Raw genomic sequence first — 15352 nt, 5'->3', positions numbered from 1 at the left:
GAACGTCTTTATGATGATTATTTTGAACTATTTATCAGGTAAACTATTTATCTCCATTTCATTCAGGTACCCCCCTGTCCTGCCCCAGATTTCATCTTGTTCTTTCATTTGGAATGGATTCCTCTATTTTTCATTTTGTTTGACCCTCTGTGTTGATTTCTACACAGTAGATATAACCGCCACTTCTTCTTGTCTTGAAAAAGTAGCATTGTATAGAAGATATATTTTGTTATTCAACCCTACCCCAGCTCTTAAGTGTCTCTCAAATACTTGTGCTTGTCCACACAGTCTAGTATATCTTTAACATCTCCCAGTATCTACGGATGTGTCAAGATCAGTCAGCATTCTGAAACAGAAGAATTCAGCACCTACATTCAGGCTGACTAGAAGCCAGACCCTCAGATATCAGCTTTCATAAGTATGCAAATAATATAGTCCTGCAGGACCACAAGCATCAACACTGTTGGTCACTGGAGTCAGAAAATTTAGAGGTGTCCTCTGGGTGGCAGTTCCAAAAACTGGGGCTTCAAACAACCGTATAAGCTCTTTTCTCAGAGAAAAAGCTGAAGCAAGACAGAGAATGCCAAGATAACACCCACATCCTACATTCCTTGAAAGCAAATACACTGTATACTAAATGTGTGCTCAACATAAAGCTTTCCCCTCAGGCCAAAGTTCCAGGACAAGCAAAGAAGGCTCCTTCTCAGAAAGACTAGGGGGTATGCCTCAGTCTATTTGTGTAGTACCCTGGGGTAGTAGGCCTCCAAGTACTGTCCATCTGACTGCCACCATGTCATGGGATCCAGTAATGCAAACCTACCCCCATCCCTAACTCCCACCCCTGCCCAGCCAGCAGAGCCACATGATCAAGGGGGATCTTAGGCAGCAGCTACAATAATCTGAATGCCGGATAATAAACAAGGGCAATAATAGACACATATAAAGCTCATTCTAGCATATTCACAACAGAGGAGGGGCACAAAGATAAGGCCCACCTACCGATGTCTTTGGAAAAAATTACAGTCATCTCCTAGATGCATATTTAATTATGAACATCCCTTCAGGCTTGCAGCCATGATGATCAGCTAATAGGCCTCCTTCACAGAAAGACCAAGCTCCTGGGTCCTTTGCCTCTTGCTGTGCCTTGGGGGTGGTAGCTGTTAGGAAATCTTTCTCTACTGCTTACAGTCCTATAAGACCCATGAATATAAGCCCCACTGGACACCAGAACCAAGAGAAGTAGCTATGTCACCTGGCAATAGCCACAAAAACCAGGGTGCCAGCTAGGGATATGAACTCCTTTCTGGTTGACTCCACCTATTACAGTGTCATGAAACCAGGATCACATATTCCCTTGGTTGCTAGAGTCAGGCTATCAAGAGGCATCCTCTGGGCAACAGCCACAAAAACCAGGGCACCAAATGTGTGTAAAAGCCCTACTGGGAGATACTAGATACTGGTGGCAGTATCTCCCAGGTGGGGAAAGGAAAATGGAAAAGGGAAGGCATGAAGATGGCACCTGCCAGTCTCTCTACCGAGAGAATATTCCAGAAGATTCCTAGGTGTGTGTGTTAAATTAGAAGCCAGCTCATTAAGCTGTTACTGTAATACAAGTAGGTGAGCCACCTACACTTAAAATTTGGACACAATTGGCTGCTTCTGAGTTGGGCCCTGGGGTGGGTTAATCTGTATGCATGAGCCTTTAAGAGTTGTTTCTCAGATTGCTACTGTTGTATAGGTTTTAGGAAAGAGGACATGTTGGTTTTCAAAGTTAGATGTTTTAGAAGCTTGTTTCTCGGATGCATATCTTAGAAGTTTGGGGGTTTGATGTGAGGATTGAATCCTCCAGTCAGTGAGATAAACTGGATTTTGAGTTACCTCCTAGTGGTGGGTCACCATTCTGGGGGTGAATTTTATGGTGAGATTATACCTCAGACTCTCCTACCCAGTTTGATGTGGTTTTCTTCTTATTTGTCTAAGGTGTAGTTGCCATGCAGCCAACTTTTAGTTTTTTTTGGTTTGTTTTTTGTTTTTGTTTTTAATAAAATTGTTCCACTTGTATCTGTAGTTTTGGTATCTCCAAGGGAGGAGGTGAGTCTGAAAGTTTAGAAGTAATGGCAAATACCCAGATGTGGCTGCCACAGCAAGGTATTAAAGGAGTTGCCAGGATAAGGTATCACTGTGCAATCTTCTTATGTTGCCATCTTACCAAAATTGCATTTACTATTAAAGAATTTCTTTCTTATTTACATGAGAACAAAGTATCTCCCCACTACACTTTCCTGCTCCTCACCTCTTATCTAGTTATACTTCTGCCCATGACAACTATATAGATATGATCTGATTCAATAAGTCAACCCCAATGGCACAATATAATAATAATGATAATAGTGACAAGAAGATAATTACCAGCTATTTTTAATTGTGTGCTTACTATTTGGAAGGCACTGTTTTAATTGCTTTATATGACAACTCATTTAATCATCACGATCACCCTAGAGCTAAGTAAAGTTACTATTTCCATTCTACTATTAGAAGACTCAGACCAGAAGAGGTAAAGTAATGTGTTCAAGGTCACAAAGCTGGAGTTAAGATTCACAGTCAGACAACATGATCTAAGACCTCATACACTTCTCTACTACTTTATGCCGCTACAACACTTAACTTAAAATTTTGTCAAACTAGTCTTCAAGAGATTGAACTGATAAACATAATAAACACTCCTTTTTCTTTTTCTTTTTTTTTTTTTTTTTCTTTTTTCCCCTGGGAGCCTGATGCTCCAGAGCCCGGGACTCCAGGATAATGACCTGAATCGAAGGCAGCTGCCCAACCAAACAGGCCACCCAGGCACCCCATAATAAACATTCTTGACCATGGAGTTTGCCTGAATCTACCTTATCTCTTTACCATGTAAAGAGACTCCAACCAGTCTTCCCCAAATGGATTAATTTGCCTGAATCTACCTTATCTCTTTACCATGTAAAGAGACTCCAACCAGTCTTTTCCAAATGGATTAATTCTTGTACTTTCTTGACAGAAGGGTCTGTACTGTTTATAGGGTCCTTTCCATTAAAGGGACTTTCCAAACCAAAGGCATTATTTGAGCAATAGCTCATTGAAAGAGATCCACTTCAGTGTGATGTCATCAGAATGGGTCCTATCAGTGATGTCTCCTTTCTCTACTTCACCACTTCCTGGCATTTTTGAGAGCTCACTTCCTTTTTTGAGCCAGTAGAGAGTCAATTAATTCAATCTGCTATGAAGTCTTCCACTCCTAGAAAGAACACTTAGACTAGAAACAGAAACAAAAAAAAAAAAAAAAAAAAAAAAAAAAAAGAGAGAGAGAGAAGGCCTTCTATTTTTTAACTCAACTCCAGGAAGAAAAAACTAAAATATATACGATTTTATTATCCATGTTTTGTTATTAGCTAAGAATAATTTCCTTACATTTTTGTAAGATCACATTTGTTATTCATTTTTTTTTAAGATTTTATTTATTTATTTGACAGACAGAGATCACAAACAGGCAGAGAGAGAGGAGGAAGCAGGCTCCCCACTGAACAGAGAGCCTGATGCGGGCCTCGATCCCAGGACCCTGGGATCATGACCTGAGCCGAAGGCAGAGGCTTTAACCCACTGAGCCACTCAGGTGCCCCTTTGTTGTTCATCTTAATGGTGAAGCTTTTGGCGCAAAGGGGCTGAGACTACCCTTCAAACAAAAATAGGATTCATCAATGTGTGGTCTTTAAGTTTACCCAGTCCCAGTATTTACTCTCTGCTTCATGGACAGTGTTCTCACCTTCTGAACAACCCAGCAAATTGGAAGGATGCCCCTTTCTTCCGGTAGCCTTCCCATTAAGGGCCATGCAAGTCATTCTCCTCTCTATTCTTCACTAATTTCCTTGTAGAGCTGTAGAACACAGCCCTTGGACCGAGCATCCCAGCATAATAGAAGTGATTATATAGGAAAAATCTACCAGTATTTTCCACTAGCAGTAGATGCATATAAGAAACATCCTAAAGTTGGGACAAAGACTTCTGAGCAGCTCTTAACAATCTTGTCTAACTACCCTGACCTTGAAATGCCTAAGTTCACTGTAGTAAACCTGAGAGCAACATATCAAATGCTCTGACTGCTGTTGTGTTTCTAGAATTCCACCACCACCTGAATCCTGAAGCCTCCAACGAGATGTGCTACAGTAAATCTCACTCCCACTAATCAAGATGGAAATCTTTTCTTTCCCAATTAGGTCCAATTGCACAGATGAAGCAGCACATCTGTTTGCCTTTCAAGAAGGCTCACCCAGGGGATTGTGGAGCCTTACTGACATAACAACTAGATGGTTTGTCATCTATCTCTTCCTCTTACAGAGCATTTCTGCCATCTTTTATCAGCGGTGATACACAGCTTCCTTTTTGTGACAATATTAACTCAGGACTGCTGCTGTAAGCATCCGGACTCTGCTAGCTGCCTGAAGGGACTTCTGATGAGAGTTTATCAGGACTGCTGAGCCTCGTGCTTTTACATTAAAGTGGCTCCCACTCACAGTTATTAGTGTGTGTGTGGCGAGCCCACACCTGCACGCACATCAGGATAGCTTTCCATAAGAGTGCTACCTAGAGCAGTGGAAATCTGTTTCCATTAGAAAATAGGATCACTTCTGTGCAGCTGAAAAACTAATCTGATATGAAATGTGCCTGGCAGAGTTTAGAAGTAATGGCAAATACCCAGATGTGGCTGCCACAGCAAGGTATTAAAGGAGTTGCCAGGATAAGGTATCACTGTGCAATTCAGGGTTGTTTGTAAAGCCATAAACAAACCAACAGATGCAAAAGATACACTATAATCCCAAACCACAGTAAAAGGAACCTGCAATAATCAGACACTGACTTTCAGAACATGCTTTCCCTTGGATGACTTCTTTTTAAATAAGTTTAGTATGGGCATAATATTAAATTCTATGTAAGTCACAGAGATTCATGCAAAAGCAGTTTTCTTTAAAATGGCTGGAAGACAGGCATTTCCTGAGGGGAAAATATGGAAGAAATACGTAAGTTCATTGCTTTTGGGGACTTCCTGTAAAAATGGAAGGAACAGAGTTGGGAAGTTGGAGTTTGGGGTCAGAAGAGTTCAGAAACAGCCCTGCAATTTCCTAGCTGGGGTGCTTGTACGCCGAACAGTATGCTGGGGTATTAACAATAGCCTCTTCCATGGGTTGTTGTAAAGAGCTGTGCAAAGCCTGTGACGACTAAGTGTCCCACAAATATTAGCCCTTGTCGTCATTACCCATAGTGGATTGTGGTTGCTATCACTGTGGGTTCTCAGAGGATGCCACAACGGCTGTAACAAGAAAGTCTGTCTGGGGACTTCTGGCAACACCCTTACTTTATGACTTTCTCATTCAACACTGCATTCATATTATTATAATAGGTGGGGAAAATGGAGAAGGAATAGGTCATGCCTCATTCTAATGACCTCCTGGCTTTTCACCAGCCAGGTGAAAAGTTCTACTTCCTGGCAACAATGGGAACATAGACAGCCTACGCTGTGCAGCTCTGGCACAGGGGAATGGCACAGGGATGAGGACTCCGAAGCCACCTGTACTCTTCTTTTTTTTCCAAACCTCCTTTCCATACCATCTCTGTTGATGGCCCACTCCACTTGTGCTTATGCTTTGGCTCTGAGACACTTCTCAACTTAGGAATAACCTCTATCCAGTTCTGTTCAAAACATACCATCTTCTTAGGACTACCATGTTCATTCCAGCACTATTCACAACAGCCGCGATGTGCCAACGAGTGATAAATGTCCATCTAGTGACACCCAAATAAAAAAGTGTGGTAGATACACACTTTTTATTGTGTGTATTGCCTTTCAAGAAGGCTTACAAATTAATTATTCAGACTTACAAAAAACTACATGAATGAGCTTTGAGGACATTATGCTAAGTGAAGTAAGCCAGTTGCAGAAAAACAAATACTGCGTGATTCCACTTAAATAAGGTATTGAAAGCAGTCAAATTCGTACAGAGTGGAAAGGCAATTGTCAGGGGCTCAGGCTGGTGGGTGGGTAACAGGAAGGTACTAATCAAGAGACACAAAGATTCAGTAAGGCAAGACAAATAAGTTCCTGAGATCTACTGTATAGCACTGTGTCTATCATCAACAGTACTATATCATCACTTCAAATTTTAAGAAGGCAGATCTCATGTTTACTGTTCTTAGTAAAACAAGGTGTACACACACACACAAGCAAACATCTCCTGGTTTCGTTTTGTTACTCAGACAACACACTTCCTAAGACTAACAAACCAATCTAATATACACCATCAAAATGGGTCTTGATAGATTAAATTATCCCCATGCTGGAAATAATGACAATCTGAGACTCTCTGAAGCTAAATGGGATATTCCAAGTAATTTCTCACACTGGCGTTTTAGACATTTGAGCAGGTAGGTAGAGAAATAAAGGCGGAAATCTTGAGCAGGTTGTTCTTGAAGGCATTCAAATCATAATACATCAGCGACGACCTAATTTGTACACTGTGACATCAATCCCACAAAAGAAGAGACAGTTATTTTGTGGAATGGTAAGGAAAAGTAGGCTATTACATGCTTAATTACAGATCCTGCCCTTTTAATCCAACAGAGATACAATCCCAACTGAGTAGAAATGTGGGGTCTTTGGAGAATATAGCATTTTTTAAAAAATTTTACTTTTGTTGTTTTTTGCTTATTTTTGCTGATGTTTTAATAAAGAAAAGCGTTAGGACCCATCTACTCATTACAGGGCTGAAAACATCCTCATGTCATCAGCCTTTGGTGCTATTCTCTGAGACACTCTCTCTCCCACTCCGAAGGCCACGTCTGGTCCAGCATACTCAAGAGTACCTACGCCACATGCGTTCCATCTGGAACTTGCTAAGAATTCGAATTGGATTTTAAATGAATGTGGCTCCCTCTTCTGGCAGAAAGCAAGAATCAATAAAAACCTCTGAAAAGGAGAGCAGGGGATTAATCTCCCTCTCTTGCAGCTCCAGAAATATTTTTCAGCACACTATCCCTAACAAGACGACAGGCCCTTCAAGGTTCTTGTATTCTGATACTAATGCTAATGGTGAGGGTGAGGAGGTCCATAAGTGAAATGCGTAACAAGAGAAGGAAAAAAGAAAAGCCTGCTTCAGAACAGGGGAAAATGAAACATCAGAGAATTCCCCATGGGCTATATTTAAAGAGATCATTTGTGGTTAAAATAACTAAGTGTTTTTCTTTAAATAATAAGAAATTGCCTTTTGTTCCCTTGGTGTCTTAAAAAGAGGACAGTTCTATATAAAGTTACATGGATAGAGGGATTGGAAGACAAACTAAATACTGTTTTGAAAAACTACTATTAACAGAGTTATTCTCTGTTAATAAATATATTCATTATTTATATAATTCTGTATTTATATATATATATATTAAATATATCTGTAAATATGTTAATATGCCAAACTCCCGTATGACATCTTGATTTTTTTTTTAAATCAGGTCAAACCAACCCTAAAATTATCTTCCATCACATATCTACAAGGAAGTCTTACGAATAGACACTTTGAGAAAGAGCATTTTGTATATAAGGATTAAAAACTTGAGCCCCAACTACATAATTCTTTAACATAAATGTAAACATGTAGACATCAATAACATTGGCACCATATACCTATACATATATGAATTTCAAGGGCAACACAAAAATCTGAATTAATGATGCACAGATGTGCCATTTCTTAAATAAATCCTAAAAGGCTGAGCACTACAGGGCGTAAGAAGTAGTTACACACAAAACAAAATAAAACAACAACAACAACAACAATAATAATCCTAGCACTCCAAATAAAAGAACCCATTTAGATCCCCCCCCATTTTATCTCTTAACACTTCACTGATTGCTGGATTACATCACTCCTGACCTATCCCAATGTTTCTGGATCACAAATCCTGCCATTGCTAGAGGCTCTAAGCCCAGCTTTATCATGTCTTTATGAAAGAGTTTCAGGGCTGGAAGCTATGCATTGTGCTCCCATGCAGAAGGTTCAAGTTCAGGAAGACAGAGGGCTGCATTGTCATGCCAGGGGCAACCAGAGAAAACCGACATGCTATTTAGTTAGGCTTCTGAGGACGCCTTTTTCACAGCCTCAGATTAGGTAAACTCTCCAGAAGTGGGGATGACAGGAGGCTGGGGGTGGCATATTGCCAAAGACAGCTTGGGTGCATGTCATATTTTCTGTTCTTTTTTTATCAAGAGGTGTATTGCAACTCTGGGGGGAGCTGGAAGAAAGGAAATGGATATGGAAACATCAAGCATCCTTCATGTCAACATACAATAAACTTATCAGAAATTTGGAAACCAGGAAAGGGATAAAGAGAATGGAGAGAAGACAGGAACATATGCACATTTTTCAGTGATTAAAAAAAATATATGTAATTAACATGAGTACAACAGCATTAATAAATTAAAAAGCTTATTTGGATTTCTTCAATTTTCTACTAATACCCTCTCCCTTTTCCCGGATCCCAGGTTGCATTTATTGTCATGTCTCCTTAGTTACTTCTAGCTTGCAGGAACTGCTCAGCTTTTCTTTGACTTGATAACCTTTGATAGACCTCCACATACTCAACTTGAGTGCTCTGATGCTTTCTCATTATTGGAAGAGCTATGCATTGGGGGGCAACATACCACACAAACAGACTCACACACAATATGTTCTTCCCAGCAAAGCATATCAGGCTGTTAATAGTGCCAGCATATCTTAATGCTGGTGATGTTAAATTATTTATGTTCATCACTTCATCGAGGTGTTACCTGCCAGAATTCTCTACTGTATAGTTGATCTCCTTTTTGTACTTGACACATATCCTGGATGAGATAATTTGAGACTATGCAAATTCTATTTTGCCTCAAACTTCTGCCCACTCTTTTCTACCATCCATCAGTATGGACTCATAGAAATTTATTTTATGCTATAGGTTAAAATCCAACACAGAGCTTGTTCACATTATTCTGTTGCTCAGATTATTTCAACTTTGGCCATAAAGACCTTCAGTTTTAAGCCTGTTTGTTCTTTTTGAGGAATGCCCATCTATTGGGGGGCATTTCCTTACTTGTTGACACAACAAAATGTTTGTCTTGTGTTCTCCAGCTCCTGCCCTGGAATCAGTCATTTGTTTAGAGTCTCAGTCCATTTTACTAGAGATTAAGTGTTCTAAAACCAAGACCTGGGCTCAAGTTATACCCCTTGGGAGACTGGAATGTCAATGGTTCAAGCCCTTTCAATGATCAGAGCAAGGAAATACATGTATTTATAATAATAACAACTTATGTATACTTAAATCTACATTTCTGTATGTATATGTCTGTGAAGTAAGTACCTACACACACCCCCTGTAACCATGAGTTTTTACTAATACCTATAATCCCAAATACTGCAGAGTTCATTTTAGCAGTATCCTTTTCTGATAACTTCTTTCTCCAAGAATAAAAACCTAATTCTAATATCTACAAATATCCACAATATAACTATTTGTTGAATTCTAGTATACAAAATCATTTTGGAATTTCTAGCCCATACCCTCTGAGAAATATCTTAACTACTAGATGACAACATTTATGTACAACTCTCTTTATCTTTAGCCTTACAGTAGCCAGTCAAAAATACTGTCTCTCACCGCTGCTTCGGTTGGTTCTTCACTCACCCTATTTCACTTTCGCTGTTAATCACTTAAAGTACAGTTAAGGTGTTACTGTCTGTATCCCATCGTGGGTCCCTCATACATCCTGACCGGTTTTAATCATTCGCTTATTTGGGAAGCATGTAGAGATTATGGGAAACATTCCTATGATTCTAGAAGTCGGAGCTCTACAACGATTCAGTGTGTCACTCTCTTCTGGTCCCTCCTACCTGGCCCCATTTCCCACTTTTCTCACCCCTTTACCCACTGATACCTAGAGGTAACCAATCATTTTAGTCTCTGGTTTATTCTTCCTGTGTTTCTTCTACACCAATGAGCAGATACATATATATTTTCTGGTATGTCCTCCATTCTTACATGAAGTGTACCAGACTATAAATACTCTCTTGTGCTCTAGTTTTTCATTCAAGATATACTCTAGAAACTATACTAGATCAATTCATAGAGATCTTGTTTTGTTTTGTTTTGTTTTCACAATTACATAGAATTGCATTGCATGGTTCATTACAGTTTATTCAAGCAATCTCCTACTCTGGGCATTTAAGTTATTTCCAGTATTTTGCCACCAAAAAAAAAAAGCAAATGCTGAAATGAACAACCTTGGGCATATGTCCTTTTACATCGTTGCAGATATGTCAAAAGATAGATTCCTAGAAGTAGGCTTGCTAGGTCTAAAGGAAAGTGCATATGTAATTTTGTTAGATAGCACCAGATTTTCCTTCAGAAGGACTGGCCACATCAGTCTGCATTCCCACCAGCAATGCCTGATTGTGTTTTTTCCCCCCCACAACCTTACCTACAGAATGCATTATAATGTTATCTAGTCTTTACCATTTTGATAGGTGAGAAATGAGAACTCACTGGTGTACTATTTTGTATTTCTCTAATTATGACTGAGCTTGAACATATTTTTCATTTGCCTGTGGGTCATTTTCTATCATTTTGTGAATTATATGTGCATGCTTCTTTTCCACTTTTTTCTATTGGATTTTTGATACACTGACCCTCAATTTTAAGGATTTTTAATATGTTAAATATGTTAGCTCTTTGTTGTGACACACATTGCGATTATTTTGCTCTAGCTTGTCAGCTGTCTTTCAGCTTTGTTTACAGTGTTTTCGGTCATGTACAAATGTTTAATTTTTATGTGAAATGTATCAGCCTTTTATTGCATCTGGAGTTTGAGTCATAGTTAGAAAACCTTTCCCTAAACCGAAGCTAAAGAGAAATTCATCTGTTTTCTTCGAGTATTTATAGTTTCATCTGTTACATTTGCATCTCTAAGCCATTTAAAATTTATTGTTGTTCACAATTTAAGCACATAGAATTTCTTTTGGTGGCAACTTGAAGCTTCATATCCGTTTACTCTCACAACATTCTGAGAATTGCTTTGATTTTCCTGCTTTGACCTAGACCAAAGCCAACTCCAGCAGTAAGTAACTGCGGAGTCACTAGCAGTTGGATCTGACTTTCAGACTGAAGCTTTATGCAATCCAGATTCTCCACCTTCCCTTACCCTGTCTCTTCTGGTCTGTGTCTGCCTCTGTCTCTCTCACCTCACAGATGGGAAGCTAGAACTCCAATGATAAGCCTAATTGGGTTACAGGCAACAATGGAATGATCTCTTGACAGCCCATTCTTTACTGGAGGGTATACTCTAAGCTCTGTATACCAGCCCTCTTTGTGAAGTAGGAATGCCAGGGACCATGGTAAATCCATTAACAGAACTTGCTTCCCATTATTAGCACCATCTGAGTCTGTTAAAAATCTTAACTAGGAGTTTAATTTCTCTACAGAGGGCTTTAAATTAATTAGGGGTTTACATGCTAACAAAGAGCCTGATGCATCCATAAATCAATCCGATGTAGGAGGACTACGTAGGGAGGACATCTATTCAACGGAGACCTCAAATCCAGCATCCCCGTTGGGCTCCCAACAAAAGGGTGCAGGTGTGGAATAGGCCACTCTGACAAGGAAGTCCCAATAATTATTTTGCATCACTTAAACCACAGCAGGTAATACGGCAAATCAAAGTCCCAGCGCTCAGCAAGTGAAAGCCACGTTACCATGAAAAGCCACATCATATCACTTTAACCTCTATAAATGAATTGCCATAACACTGTGATTTATTTTATACCAAGTCCAAGAATTAAAAGGACATTGATCAAAATGATCTCCTTCTCCCTGCCCCCCCCGCACTTCTTTTGTTAGGAATAGAAGGTAACAGATGGAACCGCTTTCTTTTCTTTCTTTCTTTTTTCCTTTTTTTTTTTTTTAAATGCGTGAATATCACTTTAAGAACCTTTGAAATTAATAATTCCTTTTACTAAACATACCTGCTTAAGGTTTATACTCACAATCTGTTATTTGGGCAGAATATTACTCTTAGTCCTTTAGTTAGTCACTAAACTGCTATTTTTGAATCAAGCTTAAGAATGCTTAACGGTGACTCCCAACTTTAAATATTTCTAAGTTATAGCAGTTTTGTTTCTTTTCCAGCATTTCATTAGAAAACACCTGATGAATGAAAGTAATGATTATTCACTTTTAAATCATTTTGCATTTCACCTGTTAAAATAATATCTACATTTATGTGAAGATCATGAGTGTAAGTATATAAGAAATGGTCTTTTCGAAACATGGATTCATTTTGTATTTCATTTGTCACAAAAAACCTGTACCAATAATATGAAAACCATGAGTGTATGTATGTATATTTTTTTAAAAAGGACTACTTTTTTAAAGTCCATAGAAACACTGAGTTTACATGTAGATTTACAACAGTAAATTGTAACAACGAAATAGTTGTCTTTGCAGTCATTTCTTTGTAATCCTTTCATCTCTGCTGTTCAGTCTTTACTCCCTTTCCCCAACCACAGGGGTCCAAAGTCCAAATATATTTAAGTTTATGTAAGTAACATTCTACAATTAATCCCTCTTTGAGCTGAAAGCTTTATTATATCAAACTTACCCTCTCCAAGAGGTGTTAAGGAGTCAATATTTCAGAATACAAAACCAAATATTCTCAGTATGAATGTAACATCTCAAAAGTTATCGTGGATGTAACCTAAATAATCCAGGTTGCAATTTACCTGAAGTTTGGAAATCACGGAGTGAATACTAAGAATTTTAGTGACACAGGATGTTTTTTTCCCTGTACATATGATACAAAAGGCCTGCACAAAGGGCGTTTGCCATCCAGCCATGATCATAGCATTTGGTTAGACTAATAATGATACAGGCCCACAGAGTTCACTGCCATGTGCACAAAAAAAAAAAAAAAAGAAAAGAAAAGAAAAGAAAAAAAGAAGAAAAAAATGGGAACACTGTACCAAAGAATGGCTATTTAATCACAATCCCTGTTCTGCCCCATCCCCACCCCAATATAAAGAGAAATGTGAGCTACAGGGAGTAGGGATCCAGAATGCACTGCCCAAGCCTTTCCTCGGCCTCACTTTACCTAACTCTTCCACCACATATATGTTCTCAGAATGCAAACGTGCACTGTGCCCACCAAATTTTAAAAACAAAGAGAAGCAAACAAACTTTCTGCTTTGATCCTATACTTCCCTTTAGCTATCATCTCAAGTTTTGACAAATGCAAGTTTATACAAGTTTGTGAAAAAGTGATCTATATTTGAGGTTTCCGTTCCTATTCTGGACATTTTCTAATCTAGATTCTCATACTTGTGAGGTTATGATGAGGTACCCCAAAACAATCCACAGAAGTAGTGTCAGAGAAAGCCATCTAGAGGGCCAGGACATTCACCCTGGCCTGGGGTTAACTGATCCCCTGCTCCTCCTGGTGTAAGCAGAGATCGCCTGGGAAGCCTGGAATTCCATCTCCACCCAGCACTAAGGAGGCACCTTCCCTTCTCTGCCCACTCTCTGGTGGAACATTGTCAGAGGAGGCCTGATAGCAAGACAGCATTTTACATCATCACTCAGTGGTACAGAGGCCAAACACCCCCTGTGTCAGTGGAGGACATCTGGGACAATAACAAAGCACTCCGAGCCCTCTCCATCTGGGGGCATATTAGTGAAGGCCTATTAGGGAGTTGCAACTCCCATCCCTGCCCAGCAGTAATGAGAAGGGCCCTCTTGGGGATCAATGGAGACTGTTAGGGAACCCATACTTCTTCCCTACCCTGACAGGAATAAGGCAGAACCTCTTCCTTCTCTTGCTGGGCAGTGTCAGTGGAAGCCAGGGAAAGCAGAAGGTTTAAAAAAGGTCTAACATCTCACAACACGAAAGAGGTCCAGATTTCACACACACACACAAAAAATTCTCTCATCATGCCAAAACACCAAAATCTCAAACAAAACAAAAAAAGGTCATCAACAGATGCTACTCCAAGCAGAGATGTTAAAATGATCTGACAAAGATTTTAAATTGGCCGTGATAAACATGCTTCAAGGCGGTGATGAACATGTCTGAAACAAATGAAAACAACTAGGAAGTCTCAGCAAAGAAATTAAAGACATAAACGAGAACCAAATGGAAATGTTAGTGCTGAAAAATTCAACAAGCAAAGTAAAAACACCAGTGAATGGGTTCAACAGCAGAATGGAGTACAGAGGAAAGTATCAGTGTACATGAAGGTAGGGTGATGAGAAATACACAGTCTGATCAACAGACAGAAAAAACAATATTGAATAGAGACTTAAGCATGTGTGGGACTCTAATGAAGGGTCTACTTTTCACGTCCTCAGAATTCTGGAAAGAATAGGGCTAAACAAATACTCAGAGAAAAAAGATGGGTGAAGATTTCTCAAGTTTGTCAAAAAACATAAACTTGCAGACTTAGGAAACTGGGTAACTCCCAAATAGATAAACACAAAGAAATTCCACACCAAGACACATCATAGTCAAATTTCTGAAAATAAAAGCCTAAGGATAACTCTTGAAAGACATGAGAGAGAAATGATACCATACTTAAAAGATAAACTGAATTTCAACAGATATCTGTTCGGAAAACAAGAATGTTTTTCCAGTCCTGAAAGAAAAGAACTGTCAACCCAGACGCCTCTAGCCAATTAAACTCTTTTAGAATGAAGGGAAAATTAAGGTATTCTCAAATGAAAGAAAACTGAAAAGAAAATATTGCAGTGGACCTACCCTAAAAGAATATCTAAAGAAAGTTCTCTAAACAGAAAAGAAATGATTTAAAAAAAAGGAATCTCAAGGAGGAGGAGTCAAGATGGCGGAGAAGTAGCAGGCTGAGACTACTTCAGCTAGCCGGAGATCAGCTAGATAGCTTATCTAAAGATTGCAAACACCTGAAAATCCATCGGCAGATCGAAGAGAAGAAGAACAGCAATTCTGGAAACAGAAAAACAACCACTTTCTGAAAGGTAGGACCGGCAGAGAAGTGAATCCAAAGCGACGGGAAGATAGACCCCCGGGGGAGGGGCCGGCTCCCGGCAAGCGGCGGAGCAACGGCGCACAAAATCAGGACTTTTAAAAGTCTGTTCCGCTGAGGGACATCGCTCCAGAGGCTAAACCGGCGCGAAGCCCACGTGGGGTCAGCGTGGCCTCAGGTCCCGCAGGGTCACAGAAGGATCGGGGGTGTCTGAGTGTCGCAGAGCTTGCGGGTATTGGAACGGGAAAGCCGGCTAC

At 39.6% G+C, this 15352-nt stretch overlaps 1 protein-coding gene and 1 long non-coding RNA gene across 12 annotated transcripts in view; both read right to left on the bottom strand.

Annotated features, from left to right (window-relative positions):
• NCKAP5 (NCK associated protein 5) overlaps positions 1 to 15352 on the bottom strand; it is a 970240-nt gene that overhangs the window by 482008 nt on the left and 472880 nt on the right. The window lies entirely within an intron of this gene.
• On the bottom strand, positions 100 to 3345 carry LOC116596905. Its single transcript, XR_004288356.1, has 2 exons — positions 2964 to 3345; positions 100 to 2894 (listed from the first exon to the last, which is right to left on the bottom strand). It is a non-coding gene; the product is annotated as an uncharacterized LOC116596905 (long non-coding RNA).

The sequence above is a fragment of the Mustela erminea genome, chromosome 8, assembly GCF_009829155.1.
Source record: "Mustela erminea isolate mMusErm1 chromosome 8, mMusErm1.Pri, whole genome shotgun sequence".
NCBI lineage: Eukaryota > Metazoa > Chordata > Mammalia > Carnivora > Mustelidae > Mustela > Mustela erminea.
Note: the sequence above shows the minus strand (reverse complement) of the source record. Positions and strands in the feature narration are given on the sequence as shown.